Source organism: Miniopterus schreibersii, assembly GCF_964146895.1.
Source record: "Miniopterus schreibersii genome assembly, chromosome: 7".
NCBI classification, from domain to species: Eukaryota; Metazoa; Chordata; class Mammalia; order Chiroptera; family Miniopteridae; genus Miniopterus; species Miniopterus schreibersii.
The window spans coordinates 78,212,645-78,231,314 of record NC_138108.1 but is presented as its reverse complement, the minus strand read 5'-3'; the positions used below and the strand labels follow the sequence as shown (position 1 = coordinate 78,231,314).

General features: G+C 49.2%; 1 pseudogene across 1 annotated transcript; it reads left to right on the top strand.

Moving 5' to 3' along the window:
* Positions 1 to 348: 348 nt before the first annotated feature.
* LOC308559432 lies at positions 349 to 9,951 on the top strand (annotated as a pseudogene). The gene is made up of 2 exons: positions 349 to 1,100; positions 9,597 to 9,951. The product of its transcript is annotated as an uncharacterized misc_RNA (transcript).
* The last annotated feature ends 8,719 nt before the right edge of the window (positions 9,952 to 18,670 follow it).

Below are 18,670 nucleotides of genomic sequence, written 5' to 3'. Positions count from 1 at the left end.
GAGCCAGCTCAGCAGGTCCCTCCCTGTCACAGCCCCAGCCCAGGGAGGAGGCCAGCCTGAATTCGTTAATGAGGGCAGAATCTCTGACCCGGGCGAGCCAAGCTGGCAGAGACCGAATCTGGAGCATATTGTACAAAATGCCCTTTTCCCTGGAAATTGCATTAGCATCTTATTTTTTTTCTTACTTCTCTGAGGTCTTCACCTCCCTCCCCTCAACTCTCCTTTTCCACCCAGACCAACAAGCATATTTCCTGAGTCACATCTGGCTTCTAGGTCTTATTCGGAAAGGATTTGTTTTCTTTAAGTTCGTAAATATGCCCATCAAAAAGGAAACGGGGCTGGAGAGTAATGTTTCAGAGCGGAGAGAGCGAGGAGGCTGCGCCTGGCTCCCGCTCTCACAGCCGCCACAGGACACTGAGCTCCACAGAGACGGCGCCAGGCAGGTGCGAGCGGACAGGCCTGGGCGACTGCTGGCTGAGGGGAAGGAATAAACATGGCAAAGGGGACCCGAGGAAGCCGAGGGCAAAGTGTCATCATTGCCTTCTCGGTGCAGACTTGCCGGGAGGAGCACAGAAGCGGCACCCGGATGCTTCCGTCAGCTCCTCGGAGTTTCCTGAGACGTGCTCAGGGGGGTGAAAGGCCACGTCTGCTAGAGGGAGGGGAAAATATAAAGACATGGCAAAGGCGGACCAGGCCCGTCATGCGAGAGGAATGAAAACTTACAGCCTTCCCAAAGGGGAAACAGAAAGGAAATTCAAGGATCCCGATGCACCCAAGAGGCCTCCTTCGGCCTTTTTCGTGTTTTGTTCCGAGTATCGCCCAAAAATCAAAGGAGACCATCAGACTGTCCATCGTGATGCTGCCGGGAGCCGGGAGATGCGGAGCCGCACGCTGCAGGCCACGGCGCCTTGGGGAAGACGCTGCTCCGTGAAGGGGGAGCCCGGAGCCGAGGCCGCTGCCTGCGAGCTAAAGGGGGGCCTGGCGCGGCCAAAAGGGAGCTGGCGAGGCTGAAAAAGCAAGAAACAGAAGGAAGGAGAGGAAGGTGAAGAGGAGGAAGAAGAAGATGATGATGATGAATACGTTGGTTCTAGCGCAGTGGGGTTTTTTGTCTATAAAGCATTTAACCCCCCTGTGCACAACTCACTCCTTTTAAAGAAAAAAAATTGAAATGTAAGGCTGTGTAAGATTTGTTTTTAAGCTGCACAGTGTCTTTTTTGTATAGTTAACACACTACCGAATGTGCCTTAGACAGCCCTGCCCTGGTGGTATTTTCAGTGGCCACTAGCCTTGCCCGGTACAGTATGGGTGCTGTAAATTGGCATGGAAATTAAAGCAGGTTCTTGCTGGTGCACAGCACAAATTAGTTGTATATGGGGATGGTAGTTTTTTCATCTTCAGTTGTCTCTGATGCATTTTATATGAAATAATTGTTGTCCTGTTAACTGAATACCACTCTGTAATTGCAAAAAAAGTTAGAGCTGTTTTGCTGTTGACATTCTGAATGCTTCTAAGTAAATACAATGTTTTTTAGTAGTAAAAAAAAAAAAAAAAAAGGAAACAGAAGCTAACTTGAGGGGGCTCACTACCCAAAGACAGGGCATTAAAGCATCAAAAAAGGAAAAATTCTGAAATGAATTAAAACACACTAAACAGTAAAATCCAGGAGCTTGAAACATCCATAACTGAATGTGGGGTTTATGGGAACTCTGTCCTAGCTTCACAACTCTTCTGTAAATCTGTCATATAATGAAAAGCTTACTTAAAAATTAGACATGAAAGGCTACATCTTCTGTGGTTCTATTCATACGGCACGCCCAGAGCAGGCGGTCACGGCAGAAAGCCGATTGGCGGCCGCCCGAGGCTGGCAGAGAGGGGCGCGGGGAGGCCTGCTCAATGCCTGGGAGGTCCCCATTAGGACAGTGGAGAAGTTCTCCAACTAAGTAGTAGTGATGGTTTCACCATACGGTACTATGAATGTGCTAAACGTTACTCAACTGTACACTTTGAAATGTACATTTTATCTTATGCATGTTTATCATAATAAAAAAGGAAAAAGTTTGAATGCATACATATATAGCAAAATATAAAACTATGTATGAGAATGATAGTAGTTATTTAACTTCAAGGTGGTAGCATTCCTGGGAAGGATGAAGCCATCCTACCTAAGCTGTATGTATTCATTCATTCATTCACACAGTCATTCACTCACACAGTCATTCACTCACTCACACATTCATTCCTTCCTTCATTCATTCACTCACAAGTCCATTCATTCATTCACACACACATTTGCTCACTCACACATTCATTCCTTCATTCACTCACACATTCATTCATTCATTTATTCACTCACAAGTCCATTCATTCATTCACACATTCGCTCACTCACACATTCATTCCTTCATTCACTCACACATTCATTCATTCATTTATTCATTCACTCACACATTCACACATGCAGGAAACATTTACTAAATGTCTGCTCTGTGCCAGACACTATTCTAGGGATGGGATACATCTGTGAAAAGAAGACAGACAGAACTAACCTTCTGTTTTATCCACAAAATTAGATGTGACCCAGAGCCAATGTGGCTATTACCAACTATGTCTTTTGAGGGCTAGGAACTGTGTGCCTATGCTTCCACTGAAAGTGCTATGGTAAGTCACCTTACAAGACTGTCTTATTCAATTGTCATCCCTCTCCACAGATGTGTCACAAAGGTTTTCAGGGGTCTTGCAATTTGGCCAACGTCACCCAGCTAACAAGGGTTGAGGCTTGAACTTGAACTCAGTGAAGCTGGTGTAGAGCTTCTGTGGGTGCTGTGGGAAGGACAGTGCTGACTGCAGCTCCCTGCTTGTCCCCTCCTTGGGAACATGAAGGCACCACTGACTTTCCCTAAATTTCCTGCACACACTTTAACAGGATCCCTCAGTGGAGATGTAAGAAAGTCCTGTATAGGAATGTTTGGGGCAGGGTCTATTTGATCCGTCTAGGTTGCTTATTACAAATAAACCTAGGGGTATGGATTTAAGGGGTGCAGCGGGCTGAAGAGGAAGACATAGTCCTATAGGCTCTCAACCTGCGTGAATAGTGAAGTATAAATACTAAGAAGCTCAAAACCTAAGAGGCTTTCTGTGCACTACCTTGAGCTGCGTGCATAATTAGCTCTCATCTGTTACTTTGCAACACGTCCCAGCTCAGAATAAGAGACCTTTTTTTTCTGAAGCTGCATTTTATAGCTCAGGTCCCTGGGAGTGACTGATGTTGTAATGCTGTGTCTGCCCACACTGGCTCCTTGTATCCTCTCCCTAATAATCACTACATTCTGGTGTCATTAAATCTGAGTTTATAATGATATTTGTTAAAAAATACATAAACAAATAAACCACACCTCATTGATCCCTGTAGCTGGTTGCTAGGGAATCAACATACTTTTCTAAAAATTGATAAAGGGCAAGAATCAAGGATTTTTCTGCCTTTCCAGCATTAACTGTAGTTTAAAACAACTAATAGTTCATACGGGAAATCTCTCTTTATTAAAGAACTCCATCTATTAAACGCAAAATGATTTAGAGACTATAAAAAGCACCATTTGCAACTCCTAATGAAATATGGATCTAGGTAATGGTTGAGGATGGGCGCTGAAACATTAGATGAAGAATTAATCAGGTAGTTAAAACACGGTTCAGGCTAATAACACGATCCACCCATCAGAAAGGCAGGATCACTGCACACCATGTTTCACCTGATGTGGTGCAATAGGGGCCCCAGCACCCAGCACCACCCTGCAAAGAGAGCAAGCCTGAGCCCAGTCAAGCCTCTAGAGCTGACTGAGAGTTTACAAGAAATATGGGAGAGGGGATGACATCTCAGAGAACACCAGGATGAGCAATGAGCCCAATGCTGAGTAAGGAAATCCCACAAGACATACCACTGGATTTCTTAAACAAAAAAAGGGAAATAAAAGAAGAGCAAGGGAGATGAAAAGATACATAAGAGATAAATCCAACAGGTGCAACAGATGGACCTTGTTTGGATTCCGATTCAAACTTGTCAGAGACAAAAAGGCAGGTTTGGGTCAATTAGGGAAATTTAAATGCACTCTGATATTAAAGAATAAATATTTATTCTAATAGGTTCCTTTTGATAATGTGGTTATGCAAAAAATCTAGGCTATAAATACGTATGGAAGCAGTTATTACTGAAATAATATGACACACAGAGTTTGTATTAAAATGCTCCAGGAGAGAATGGATGAAATGAGACCTGTCATGTGTAATGAGTACATGAGGGAAGCATTCTCTCTATTCTTGTATGTTTCAAATTTTCCACAATAAAAGATTAAAGTCAATTTTGAAATGCAGAAATAGTGAGTGAAAGAATAACAAAATATGCTAATTATTGTCCTGTGCAGTTGAGGGCACCACAGGGCTCTCGTCTCTCCTGGGAGCGCTCGCCTATAGAGCCTGAGCCCCCACAACTCACTCCAGCCTCTATAGGGCCCAGTGGCCAGGTGGGCAGGTCACCCCCAGGTGGCTCTCATTTGACAGGACATGGTGGGCTTCTCTGGTATTTCTCGTGGTGATCACTACCATGCAGATCCTCAGCAGGGGTACTGAAGTGATGAGCTGGGTGCAATGAACAGTATGAGAGGTTGGGCAGCTTGTGACTAATCAAAGAATAGACTAGTGTGGGGCGGGCTGAGTGATTTTGGAGTTCGCGGTGGATGGTGTGGAATGGGTGGAAGGGGCTGCGGTGATCTGGGCTGGATGGAAGAAACATGGATGGAATGAGACGATTTGGATTCAATTAAATGATAGTTTAGATTTTGTTTATGAAAGTGGCAAAAAAGATGGAAGGTCAATAATAGAAATCTCAAAAGACTGAAATACATACATGAGTGACTGGCTGAATAGAGATTAGTAAGAAGTAACTGGAGGGAGGAAAACAGGATGGAGGCGTAGGTAACGGCTGCACCCGCCGCCTCCCGCAACCACATCGAAATCACAACTAAAATACAGAACCACCAGCACTCAGAGCCTCCTGAGATCTGGCTGAACAAGAGCCCGACAACCAGGGAACTGAAGCAGCACCAAGACTGGTAGGAGGGGCGGAGACGCGGGCGGATTGGGGCTGAATCCTGGAGACGCGACCGCGGGCCCACACCCGGTGCCGCCGTTGAAACCCTGGAGGGGATCTCGGCGGTGGGGGTTTCCCGGAGGAGTGAGGGGTCCCAGCCACACAGCAGGCCCCCAGCCCACGGCTCCAGGGCCGGGAAGAGACGTCCCCACAACTCCAGGCTGTGAAACCAGTGGGACTGTCGCTGAGGGTCGCAGAGGCTGCGGGAGCCCCAGCAGCTTCTCCTAAAGGGCCCACACAGAGGCCCACAGCAAGACACATCATAATTAAAATGCCAAAGGTTAATGACAAAGAGAGAATCTTAAAAGCAGCAAGAGAGAAGCAGTTAATTACATACAAGGGACTGTTAGCTGATTACATACGACTGTCAGCTGATTTCTCAACAGAAACTTTGCAGGCCAGAAGGGAGTGGCAAGAAATATTCAAAGTGATGAAAAACATGGAACTACAACCAATATTACTCTACCCAGCAAAGCTATCATTTAGAACTGAAGGTCAGATAAAGAGCTTCTCAGACAAGGAAAAGCTAAAGGAGTTCATCACCACCAGACCAGCACTACAGGAAATGTTGAAGGGTCTTCTTTAACAAGAAGCTAATGAACAAAAGAATCTGATGAACTAGATAGAGCCAGAGACATTGACGCATGCAACAGACGATCATATTTCAGAGGAAAGAGGGAAGGGGGGTGCAGGGTGGGAAGAGATTAACCAAAGAAGTTATATGCTTATATGCATAACCCATGGACACAGTCAATAATGGGGTGAAGGCCTAGGGAGGGGGTAGGAGCGAGGTGGAGGGGTTCAATTGGTGGAGGGAATGAAACACCTGTAATACTCTCAACAATAAAGATAAATTTTTTTAAAAAAAAGAAAAAGAAGTAACTGGAAATATCAGAGGACCAAAAACTAGCTAAACATCCATTGCATTGATTTGATGGAAATAAAACCACCCTTTTTTTTGTAGTTGATTCCAAAATATTAATTACAACTTCTTAATAACCACAATGAGAACTTTATTTAACGTTCTCCCAACTCCCCACTAACTAAAACCAGGCTTCTGAGCTGTGGGTTCACATGAGAAAGTAGGTGTGACTGCCTTGTTCCTCGCCCTTAATAAAGGAAGCTCCCTCATTGGTGCAAGAGCCAAGGGCACAGGGGAGAAGTACGACCCAGAGAGGAATGGACCTAACATACTTCTTTAGTTGTGAGGGAGATCCGATGATGGCCACAAATTCTTGGACATTCCTTCTGTGGGGAGATACAGCGTTTGCTTGCCCCCTGGAATTGGATGGGCTCTGGGGTTGCTTTTATCAACAGAATGTGCCGGGGTGATGTGGTGCCAGTTTCCAGGCCCAGGATTTGAGATTGGCAACCTCAACATCTAGTATCTGAGAACACACACTTTTGGAGCCCTGGGTTGCCATGTAAGAAGTCCTGCTACCTGGATAGGAAGGCCACCTGGACAGGCCCTGAAACTCCACAGAGAGGAGGAAGGAGATAAGTAGAGAGCCCAGCTGAGTTCAGCCTGTCCCCCAGCCTACACCCTACACCCTACACCCCACTAGGGCACTGAGTGAAGCCTTCTTCTAGAACCTCTAGCTGCCAGTTGAACACCACCAGTCATTGCCACGTGGAGCAGAAGAATCTCCCGGCCAAGCCCTGTCCACATTTCTGACTCTCAGATCACGAGCGTAATAAGACAAGTGCTGCTTTAAGCCACTAAATTGGGACAGTTTCTATGGCAACAATAGATCACTGGAAGAAATAATTTTCTCTAAGCGTATGACTTAGAGATGGTAGTTTCCCACTCCCATGCATGGTCCATGGGCAGTAGGCTGTGTGCACAGAGCCGCTTCATTTCCTGCCTGACTTCGCCCTGTGACCAGGTGTCTGGACCAGGGGAGGAGTTGGGGTCAGGACATAAGGCAAGAGCAATGCGCCCACCTGGCTGCCGAGCCACAGTTCTGACCAGCATGTGAGAAGCCAGCGGGTCTCTGTCATTCGCCTACTTGCCAAGAGACTGAGAGATAAAGGAAATCCTCAAAGAAAGAAAAAGAGAGAAAGGAAAGGACACTGGGCTTGGAGACCAAGCCTCCTTGGGTGACCTTGAGCACCGTGGCTGTCACTGCTGAGCTCCCCTGCATGGGAAACTGGAACGGGCACTGAAGGGATGCGGGACTTCTTACTCCCACCTTACGGGCTGTGGGCCTCCTGCTTCGGAGCAGGGCAGCAAAGACGATGAAACCCAGGCACAGGATTGGAAAGCCTGCTCTCTTCCTACACCTGCCAGCACCTTGTTTTGCTCATTGGTAAGATGGGGACATAAAGACTGACTGAGCCTTTAAGCCCAACCTAAGTATGGCATGTCACGGGGCACGTGAAGGTGTCCTCCACGATGTGGGCACCCAGTATCTGTCAGTCCCCTGTCCTAAACTCTCAGACAAACCCCCAACTGGGCTGGGTTTTACAATTTAGACAGAAGCAAAATGTTCCATGCGGTACTTTAATTTTGTTTTTAATCCAGGAAATCCTAAGGGGGTCACTAAAGCTCCGATTGCTTTAAGCGATCCTGATCCCATGAACCTGGCAGCGCTGATGCAGAGCTCAGGCTGCGTGGTCCGTGGGAGTGAGAGCCAGCAGAGCTCTCGACTCAGACACAGCTGGTTTGGATGCCTGGCTCTCCCACTTTTTATCTCTGAGACTAAAACAATCCCTGCACTTCTCTGGGCCTCAGTTTTGCAAGTGCTTTGTTGCGAAGCTGTTGTGAGAATTAAATGAAATAAAATACTAGGACACAGCAGGTGACAGTAAAATAGCGGCATTATCATTATCAGCGGCAGCATCGCATCTTCTTCAAAGAGGCCACACCAGGCTCTGGAGATGCGAGGAGAGATGTCTGGGATCTCTATGGAGGCAAAGTAAATGAGAGCTGGCAACCCCTTTTGCTTCTTGGCTCTAGAAACAGCCACCCTGCGGGGCTGATTCAACAGGGAGGAAATGAGGGGTGGGTGTACTCCTGTGCTTGCTGGAGCAGCCCTGCTCTGGCTCACAGGCTCCTGGGAGGAGCAGTGCTAGCCTCTCTCATGTGTGTCTTAATGAATGAACTGAAAATGGGCCACAGCAGTGAAACTGAACACCCAAGTGGGGTCCTGGTAGAGAGGGTGCTGGGACCAACCCATCGCTCCAGGCCAGTGTAACTAATGGCCTCTACCCCTCTGATTCTCTCCCTAGGGACACAATTCCTGTGTGGAGAGGCCAGGTGGAGTGGTCCTAGGAACTGGCTGGCTCAGTGAGGCCTGAGAGGTGGTGGCAGTGCCTGGGAATGAGGGACTGAGTCAAGCCAGGTCTGAGCAGAATTCTTGTCCCCTAAGAGAGAGGTCCCATTCAGTCCCACTCTGGGTATAATCAATAGGCAGGACGATCTTCTGTTGTTTGTAACCTGGCTTCATTCTGCAGGGGTGCTCCATGGAGGGGCCATCTGAGTGGAAGATGGAGGAGCCCGGGAGCTGGTGGCTCTGCGCGTGAGAGGGGGAGTCTGTGGGCTGGATGGGATGGAGAAGAGCAGGACGGAGGAGAGGGGGCCATATTCTGCAGGGGAAAGTGCCCATGGAGATGCCCTCATGCTGAGAGATGCACAGGGACAGTCAAAAGAGTGCTGAGAAATGGAAATAACCAGTAAGGAGGTTGAGGTAATTCACTGAGGGCTGTGAGGAAAGCTCTCTCCTGCCTCCTCCATGCCAACTTTCCATGAAACCTGCTTTGCCCCGAAATGCTATGGTGACAGTGCATCCCTCTGCGGAACTCAGAAAGGGGCAGCTTTTCTTATCTGGCCACGGCACTGCCATGCAGAGGTGGCATATAAAAACCAGGGGCCCAAGTCAGGGGGACCAGGAGAGAGTAAGACCCAGGTTAGTCCCAGAAGTCCCAGGGAGTCACCCCAGGTCATGGGTGAGGGATTGTGGCAATCCTATTTGATCTCAAGATGGAGAGACCCCAGGTGACATATAGGTTGGACAAGCCATTACACCATTTTCTGTAGGGAAACATAGGAGATAAAAAAATTGGACCTTGGTCTCCAACAGACATGTATTCACATTCTAAGATGGTCTCTTATGGAAGTGAGAGTAGCAAAGGTCACACTATAATATGACTGCCAAACACCTGGCCAAAGGGCCTCTTGTCAGTGATAATGTCACCTCTCACCTGGAGGCCACTGCCACTGCCCAGGCTCTCACACTCAAGAAGAAAGAAGAAGAGCCCTGTGACTTTGGGGGGATATGGGTGGGATAGACACTTCCCTCATCCTTGTGACATCACATGAAATATTATTATCCCCACTTTACAACAGAGAAACAGAGGCTCAGAGACACTAAGTAATTCACTGAAACTAGTACTAGAGCACAGGCTTATGTAACTCCAGAGCTCCTATTCTTTTAACTATATCCTTCTGTTTCAGAAGCCCAACACCTATCACTACAGCTACCACCGTCATCATAGTCATCACCACCAACAATAACAACAGCACTATCACCACCATCATTACTACTAACACTCTCAGAATTATCAACAACAATACCACCATCACCACCACCACCACCACCACAACCACCACCATCAGTATCATGAGTATGATTACCACCATAACCACAAACATCATCATAACCATCGTCACAATCACAACCACCCACAGCAATATCACCACCAACAATATCACCATCACCACCACTGCGATCATAACCACCTCCACACCACAACCACCCACAGCAATATCACCACCAACAATATCACCATCACCACCACTGCGATCATAACCATCTCCATACTACATCAACCACCAACAATATCACCCTCATTACTACCAATACCACCACCACTATCATGATCTCTTCTAATGAAAACATCATCACTGTAACCTCCATCATCACCAGCAACACTAAACCAACACACAATCAACCAACCCTAAAACCACCACCACCTGCACCAACATCAACACCAGAAGCACTGCTACCCTTGTTACCACCACTACCAACAATAACACCAAAACCAGCATTAATATCATTATTTAGCGTCAAATAGACCAAGGTTTGCCTCAAACAGCAGCACCATTTTTAAAAAAACGGTAATCAAGACAGAAAGAGGAGGGTGGTAAACCAACCCCAGGCTTCACCTGATGCCTCAGTGTCTAGTCTTCAAAGCCAGTCCAAGACCCAACAGGGTTCAGGCTGAGGAATGCAACTCCCTCTGACCTGGAGGGGCCCCAGGTAGCCCTGGAGCTGTGTAGGGAGTCCTGATCCCCGTTTCTCTTCCACCCACTTCCACCAATATGGTCCTCTTGCTCTCCTTCCCTGTCTGCCCCCCTAGGCCTGAACCCACCCACCCTGGGCCTGGCTTAGCCCAGCAGGTTTGAAACCAAGTTGGGTTGGTTGGCCCCACACCTGTCTTGTGTTACACGCTGAGTCCCAGATGCAGACTCGGAGATACAGGTTCTAGCCTCACGGCTCTCCCATGAACCTAGGGAGACCCAGCCTTGATTCAACACTGTGCCGAACCATGATCACGAGCGAGACAGGTGATGTGCAGCCCACACACAGAGCTGGGAAACGCCTGCAGACAGGAGAGAAAGTGAGATCCAAGGAACAGCAAGTGCCTCTTGTAGCGGCTAAAGACAATCCCCCAAGCTAATGATGGTGCACCAGGGGAGGCTGAGCAGGAAAGAAGAGGTGGCCTCGGAGGGAAGGGACCAGTGTCTTATGCCTCCAGTGGCTCCCTCAGGTACTAGCCGTGTGAGCTCGGCCAAGCCACCGAGGCCCAGCAAACCTCCCTCAGCTTCTCCATCTGTAAGATGGGGGCACACCCACCTCATAAGGTACGAACTATGAGTGTCTGAGACTCACCTTGCACACAGGAGACTCAGCGCCGATGAAAGCGGTGCAGTGAATGAATGAGGGGGTAAATGCATGACTCGGGACAGGCTGCCCCCCACTGCAGCATCTGCTGCCTCAAACACTCAACCCTGGGACTCCTGAGATGCCCGTGGTACTGGGCCCCAGTGGCCTGCCTGCAGAATCCATGGGACAGGCTGGAGGCCGAACTTATGTCTCAAGCCACCCAGAGGATTCTCCAATAGATGGAAGTTTCTATCACGTCAGCCAGACACTGCCTTACACTTATGCTGCCAGACTTCATCAGGGCCCAGGTTTGCCAGAACCATAGAAGGTGGGGAGAGGAAAGGGTGCTTTGGAAATGTAGTGTGAAATAAGGTAAAGAAAAAGTTTAATGGGGCTAGAACCAAGCCAGCTAATTACCTTATTAATAGTTCTTTTATTCCTCGCCATGCTGCTATTAAATGCCTCTGGCTTCTGATGCCCCGGGTTCCTGCCTGCGGCCCAGTGGCTCTGCCCCTCCAGCCCAGTGGCTCCCATCCTGCAGCCCAGGGCTCCCATCTCGCAGTGGGGCTCTGTGGCAGATTGATGCTAATTCTGGGCCCACTCACAGGGCTTCCTCTTTGATCTGGGGACCCTAGTTCACCAAGAAAAGTGAGAGTGGTAAGCTCCTAACCAGGTCATTGGCACAGTGGGTGCCACAGGGCCCCCACTGAACATGCAGGACCTTGTTCTGAGGGACAGAGGAACTCAAACAGCAAAGCTTATCCCCCAAACTGCCAAGCCTGGAGGTGAGGTCAGGATGGTAAAGTGAGCTGCCAATCAGGCATTAGCAGACTCATCAGAGTCCTGACAGAGCCTGTGAAATGGGAGAGAGAGAGGATGTGCCTGCTTTACCTCCAGGAGAGGCCTGGGGTGCTGAGTACATGATATATGTCTTCTCACCTGCCTGCCAGGTCCATCCTGGGGTGTGTGTGTGTGTGTGTGCGCGCGCGCGAGCAAGCATGCTGTGTGGTGAGGGGGTGGGAGCAGGATCATGCCCACCACGGACAGATGCACAGCTAGGAAACCACACATCCCAGCCCCACATCCAGCAAACACGTACTGAACCCCGATGTTCAGTCCCGCTGGATTCAGACCCTCCCTGCCCAGCAGTTGTTCACGAAGATCCATCCCGCCCTCCAGCCCATCCCGTTTATGACGCCCACATGAGCTCTGTTACGCAGTGGGAAGTTGGCAGCCCAGCTGATGTCTATAAACTGGGAAGCTTGGCGAGTGGGGGCGGCCTCCTCAAGTGTGGCCACAGCAGCCATTCTCACTAAGTAGAGCTAAACAGGCCTGCAGGGTGAGGACCAGGCGGGGCGCTGCTCACTCCAGGTTCTGTCCACAGAGCCAGCCAGCTGAGGCGACAGCCGTCCTGCTGGCTCTGGGATGCTCAAAGAGACGTCATGAGTCAACTGAGTTTCCAAATAGTAGATGGAAGGTGCCATGAGATACTAGAAGGGAAGAGCATGGGGGCTGGCGAGCAGGCATCCTAGAGGGGGTGACAGATGGGCAGGAACAATGCAAAGACTTCTGGGTTGATGGGCAGCACAGAGCGGCAGAGACCTCTTGCCACTGAGCTGCCTGAGCCAGGCATTTCTCCCTGCCCGGCCCTGCCCTGCCCCCAGCTTGCCTGTGCGTGCCCAGGATGCGCAGCGGCAGCACTGGAACAGGAGTGTGTTGGTGAGACTCAGGCTGGCCTTGAGGGGGGACAGTGGCTGCAGAGCTGCAGGCCAGCCCTGGCATATCACTTATCAGCCAGTCGCCTGGCCACTGAGGACTTTGTGACCTTCTGAAGCTTACCACTGGTGTGCAGGTAAAGAGGTGTCGGGCCCTGATGCAGAATGGTGGCCTGGAAGACTCCTCAAAGATCCCAGGGCCAGGGATGCTGTTCTAACAACCCCCTGCAGAGCAATAGTAATAGCACTGAGCACCTACCTATTGTTTCCCACATCGCCTGTGTTTTACATGCCTCACCCCATGAAGGGGCTGTATTGCTGAGCCCACATTACACATGAGGAAGCTGAGCACAGAGAAGTAAAGTAACTCGCCCAGTATCGCACAGCTATGAAGTGGCCGAGCTGGAACTTGAACTCAGGTGGAATGGCCAAGTCTACTCTCGAGTCTGGGCCATACTTGGGCGACATGTGGCTACCGTGGGCACTGCAGAGCTGCCTGGGAGCAGGGTTGAGGTAGGTCTGCTGTGGAAGGTGGGCTACAGGGACCCCAAGACAAATGTCTTTGAGGCCCCTGCCTGCTTGGTGGCTATGGTTGGCCCCTCTTGGCTCATAGACTTTATGTGGACACCTCTCTGCTGGGGGCACGACGGCTTTGCTGGGGTCCCACATCCCTGCCCCTCAGCCACAGCCTGCTGGCAACCTCCCCGGTGCTAACGAACCCCCAGGCTCCTCCCTGGGGCAGGCACACATTCCTTCTAAAGCAGGAGGGACGTAAAGCTTCTGCCCAGACCTGCGTTCCCATTCTAGCTTGACTCCCTGTTAGCTATGTGATGGCACAAAACAGCAGCTGTCCCGATGGAACCCGGGCGGTGTGAGGGCTCTCTGAGGGCATAAACACACCCACTCACTCTCACATCTGCACGACACCTGCGATTCAGCCGCACCTCACGCCGGGGGTGGAAAAGTGAATGGCAAGCTCACCCAGTCCCAGCGCAGGAGGAGCTGGGACTGCAAATGAGGTCAGTGTGACTCCAACGCCTTTCAGCCCACGACGCTGGGCTCACACCATGTCACAGTCACTACTGTTTCTGCTTGACAATTTCAACCTTCCAGAATATTCTCACAGTCACATCCCACTCGGCTCTGCCACTCGCCCCGAGTCACTTGCCCTCTCGAATCACAACTCTCTCAAGAGTAAGACAATGAGATCCAATATCAGCATCCCCCTATTTGTCATTTTCTAATCATTGTAACAAGAGGGAGGCAAGCCAGCGATTGAGTCTCCACTTCATAAATGAAGAAGCTGAAGTGTGGAGAGTTTCTTCTCAAGCCACCAACATGTGGTGACCACGAGGACTGGGCAGTAGCAGTAAAAATAACCATAAGCACAGCGGCAGTTTGAATTCCCGCGGCATCACCGCGTGGCACACACTATATTATGTAGCACCTCATCTGACCCTACAGCGGCTCTGTAAGGTGACTTCACTGCCACCCTCAATTCATACGCAAGGAACCCGAGCGCAGGACGTGCCAGGCTCCCAGCCGCTGTGTGAGGGTGCCTAGCTCAGTTGCTTTGGCTCCCTGCTGCCTTCATTCGTTTGTTTGTTCACCCACATGTCTTCCAGAGCCTGCTGTACGCCAGGCACAGCGCTCAGGCCTGGGAACACAGTGGAAATGAGAGACAAGGACCTGCCTGCAGACCCGGTGTCACGCACCAGGTGTAGTCCCTAAAATCCTGCGATCCCCAGGTCAGGGCCGCCTGGCAATGGGTGGGATCCAGGTACACCAGCGCCTGCCTGGCTTTGTCCAGGCCTCCAGCAGGATGTGCTGTTTAGCGAGGCTCACTGAAGATCCCTGACTTCATAGCATGAACTTGTTTCCTTGACTGGGTCTTTTTTTTCCATTCACAGCCAGCCTTATTTTAATCTACACCCAAAGACAGAGGGAAAATGGCACACTTTTAATGAAGAAAAAGATGACAAAAACATGCAAAGTAGCTTAGTAAATTTCAGGCTGGCGTTTAAACCTACTCATGTGACTCAAGCTCATTACTTCTCTTGAAGCTGGGTGACAAGAACATATATTTCCTTGGAAATGCAGTGCACTAAAGCCATTACAAGCAAGGCCTGAAAATCGCACTCTTAGCTGGTGATGATTGATGAGATTCCTCATTTTCTCCCATTGACTGAACCCCAGATTCCAGGCAGGGCCGGCCGTGTTCACATTCCAGACTCTAACTGTGTGATGTAAGTTCTAAAACTCCTGTCTCTGAATCCAGCCCTGAGTCCACCTGCCCTCTGGGCTCCCTACAGTGTCCAGGCTTCTGCACCCAGTTCAGCATCAGTTCTTTCCCTGCTGGCCCTGCGTGCATGGTGCTAACAACCACTGAGGCCCCAGGCAGAGGCCCAGGGCTCACCTGAGACATCTTGGTCTCACGCACCCTATCCTCACCTGTCAGTCGTCTGATCCTTAAGTTATACTCGCTCAGCTTTCCTCAAATGCGTTCCTTCCCTCCAGCCCCAGACCAGATCCTCCAGCATCCTCCTCACTAATCTCCCTGCTTCCAGCTGCCCCACCAATTCTTTCTATTGTGTCCACAGTGATTTTTTTTAAGCCACAATCTGATTATAAATGTCAAGTTTCTCAACCCACTTCTTCAGTCTCCATTCACATTCATGTGTAGCCCCCAAACTCCTTTCTCTTCTTGCTTCTGTGTAACGCATGTACCTCTCTATCTTTTCAGAACATACTTCCCCATCTTTTTTCCTAATAAAACCTTGTTAAGGGCTGAATGTTTGTGTTCCCTCAAAATTCATGTGTTGAAACACTAACTCCAAATGGAATGGTATTGGGTTTAGGTGAGATCTTGAGGGCAGAGCCCCCATGGTGGGATTCATGCCCTTATAAGAATAGACCTCACCATCTCTGACCTGTGAGGGCACATCAAGAGGATGGCTGTCTGGAAAAAAAAGAAGAAAAAAAACCCTCACTAGACAGTGAATACGCCAGCATCCTGATCACAGACTTCCCAACCTCCAGAACTGTGAGAAATGCATTTCTTTTGTTTAAGCCGTTCAGTCTGTCACATCTTCCTATAGCAGCCCAAACTGACTAAGACACACCTATTCAACCTCCAAGACTTAGTGTAGGTATCACCTCTTCCTAGAAGTCTTCCAAGACTCCCATCCAAGCTGGGTTAAGCATCTCTGAATTGCAACTACCATAGAATTCATCACACTGTGATGCTAACATCTGTCTACATGGCTGTCTGCATCTGAACTGTGAATTTCTGACAGAAGAGTCATTTTATTCCTTTTTTGTACCATTGTGATTGATCAGTGATAGTGCTCAGTAAATGCTTATCAAATAGATCAATAGACGGATGAATGAGGAAATGCATAGGTTGCTCAAGCCTATCCTCTCCACTCCTCCCATCTGGTCCAAGATCACCCCTGGATTAGCATGCGAATAGGCTTTAGTCCCCTCTCATCTGGGTTTGTCCCTGATCATTCCATGGCCTGGAAAGCCCCCTAGTTCTACCACATGGCGCAGTGTTTCTCAGACGTTTATCAATCAGCCTAACAAATACTTGCTAAATCATAGTCCAAAACACACAGAAGCATCACGAAACAATACTTACCCTCCCAGCAAGCAACACCGTTGTTCTCTAGTGTATCTTCTTTTATATCCCTTTTTATATGCTGGTCACGGTCCACTAAATTGATTTTACTGCCCACTGTTTATGAACCACAGTTTGTAAAAACATTGCTGACAATTCGAGTTCTAAAGATGTTGACCTTAAACTCCTTTGAAGTAAAGGTTAAATCTATTCAAGCTTTGCTAGCATTTCAAATAAACTTACAAAATGTGTGAATCTGAGCAGCACCACTTATTAATGAATTTCAAGGAACAAATTAGTTGCAGAATGTACCATAAATAATTAAATAAGTTTTTTCGCTCAAGAAAGTAGATATCAGCTAATTACAATTCAGACGGCAGCTACCAAAAATGATTATTGTGGGCATCAATCTCTTATACTCCTACTTCACAAAGATTTTATTTCCTATTGTTTGCATGATATGCCTTCTTAGGTTAAATATCAATGCATAGAAAGCCTTGCCTAATCAGATTATTTCTACTCCAATTCCCTATTCCTAGTTCCTTCTAGAACAACACTGTGGACACTAGTCGAAATCACTGTACACTCTTTAGGGAAGAAAACATAGTTCAGATACCTACAGTGTGTCATCACAATGTCCAATATGCATTCAAAATTACTAAACACGTGAGAAAACAGAAAAAAGCTAAGCCTTAATCAAGAAAAACGTGTCAATAGAAAAAATCCCTAGATGACCCAGGTGACAGAGTAAGCAGTTGGACTTTAAAACAGCTAATATATAGTATACTCAAGAACACAAAAGATATGCCCACAATGATGCCCAATGGCTGGGAATTGGATAACCATGTGCCTGGCAGGTTTGCAAAACCAAATCCTCTACTCTTAAGCTAATGTCAGAAACACCACAGGTAGGAGAGAGAAAAGATCTGGTGACAAACCTGGCTGAGTCCCAGGAGAAGCCCGAGAACTGGGATAAGGCTGACTTCCAGGTCCCTGTGCCCACTTGCAGCCTCCTACCCCCTCCCACACCACCTCCCACTGACCCCACCGTAAAGCCAGCCAGTGGGGTAAGCCTAGGGTCCAGAAATGAGTCCACTCAGCCCAGCATTTTGGCGAAAAAGGTCAACAAGAAGCAGTAGTTTTGGCACCAAGGGGCTGGACACAGTCCCACAGTGTGTTCCTAAGAGACAATAGCACTAGATCTGAGTCCAGGTTCAAGGAACATGGCGACAAGACTCTCTGTGTTGGTTACCAGGTCCTGAGTTTGCAGAGCTGTCTCAGACTGGTAACCAATGAAAGTCACATAAGGAAGTCATATTTCCAAAGAAACTCCTGTTCCCACAAATAGGATCCTGCAGTTGCTCAAGACTTAGAGCAAACCAGAGGTTGCCAGATAAGTCCATGAGAACCAGGAGCTTAAGGCAGTGCAACAGTCACAGAGAAGCCCTCCCCATGTCCGGGGCCAGTGGGTTGAGTGGTGGCCCCACAAAAGATATGCTCATGTCTTAGTTCCCAGAACCTGTGAGCATCACCTTACTTGAAAGAAAGGCCTTTGCAGACGTCGTTGAGTTAAAGATCTTGGGATAGAGGTTATCCTGGATCATTTGGGTGGACCCTGAACCCAATGACATGTCCTTATAAGAGAGAGATGAGGCAGACAGAAGAGGAGACGGACACCGAGGAGAAAGCCATGTGAAGGCTGAGGCAGAGACTGGCGCGATGTGGCCACAAGCCAGGGAGACCACCAGGAGCTGGAAGAGGCGAGGAAGGTTTCTCCCCTCGAGCCTCGAGCGGGAGTGAGGCCCTCCTCCTACTTCAGTATCGGGTTTCTGGGCTCCAGCACTCTGAGAGGACAGATTCCTGTCGCTCTAAGCCACCGGTTCCTGGTGGCTGTTACAGCGGCCCTAGGAAGCTAGCACACCCCCTGCAGATATGGGCAAGGAAGCTTCTGCAAAGCGCGGGGTAGCAGCTGACCGGCCGGCCAGGCGCTCACTCCACGCCACCGCCAGGGGGCCCGCCGAAGCTGGCCTGCTGCCCTCGCAGTGCCCCCTGGTGCGCCGAGGGGCCCAGGGACCAGAGCGTGCATCCTCCCCGGCTCAGGCTCCTCCCTCCCTGGCACCTGGGTGAGCCCAGCCCTGCCCTCACCATCGCCCGCAGAACTTGCGCAGGGCTTTTAAATCAGAGCCACGGGCGCTGGAGGCCTGTGATTAGGCACAGGTAACTTTAAGTTCAGAGAATGTTCCAGAAACATTCGCTCCTGATCTTCGCAGGCCCTGCCTCGATTTCACCGTGAGTACACTTTCTACGG